This window comes from Henckelia pumila, chromosome 4, assembly GCF_033568475.1.
Source record: "Henckelia pumila isolate YLH828 chromosome 4, ASM3356847v2, whole genome shotgun sequence".
In the NCBI taxonomy this organism is placed as follows: domain Eukaryota; kingdom Viridiplantae; phylum Streptophyta; class Magnoliopsida; order Lamiales; family Gesneriaceae; genus Henckelia; species Henckelia pumila.
In genome coordinates, this window is record NC_133123.1 from 216,873,671 (window position 1) to 216,874,678 (window position 1,008).

Below are 1,008 nucleotides of genomic sequence, written 5' to 3' on the forward strand. Positions count from 1 at the left end.
TTAATTTCGAGGACGAAATTCAATTAAGGGGGGAGAATTGTAACACCCGAAATTTTAATACGTAAATTTGCATGCATAATTAAGGAAAAAATATTTAAAATTTATATTTTGGGTTAAATGACATTTATGTGTTATTATGTGAATTATATGCATGATTTAATTTATTTTAACATTAACCCGCTATTTTAGAATTTTTAGATTTTTAAGGAAATTATTGGTTTTGATCGCGTAGACGGACCGTGGACGGACGAGATACCAAAATTCTTAGCCAAAAATATTTTATGAGTTTATATGAGCCTTAAAATAATATTTTAAGGTATTTTGTCAAGAAAAATTTAGTACTTAATTATATATTTATTTAAGGATTGATTTATTTTTAGCCAAAATAAGTCATTTTATTGACTTTTATTAATATTTAAAAATTCCTAAAATTATTATTTCGGGATTTTGGTTTAATATCAGATTTATTATTAATTTTAATAGTTTAAAAATTTTATATTTTATGTCATATTATCTACCTAACTAATTATATTAATTAATATCCTATTTTAATTCTATTTAATTTATTTAAAACCTAAACCTACCCTACCACTATCTCCTTCAGCCGACAACTCCCTTTTCTTCCACCCTCCTTCACGCCTCCATCATCCTTCTTGGCAGAAAACCCCATAGCCGATCATTCAAGCTTCATTCCTTGAAGAATTTTGGTCCGTTCGTCGTCCCGAAGACCCGTAGACGCGATATTCTTCGTCAATAATTTAAAGGCATGTCTAAATTCTTTTTTTGGCCACCATATAAGCTAATTATCGTTTTAGACAGAAATTTTTGATGTTTGCGTTGTTTCTTTTCTGAATTCACGAAAGGCTATCGAGATTTGCATTTAACATATGGGATTTCTCTTGGTTGATGCATGTAACTCACGTTTTATGGCATGGGTTCGGGCCAGCTGTTCGTTCATGGTCCAAAGGGGTGCCTTAGGGTCCCTTGAGTCAGGAGGTATGGCTGGGT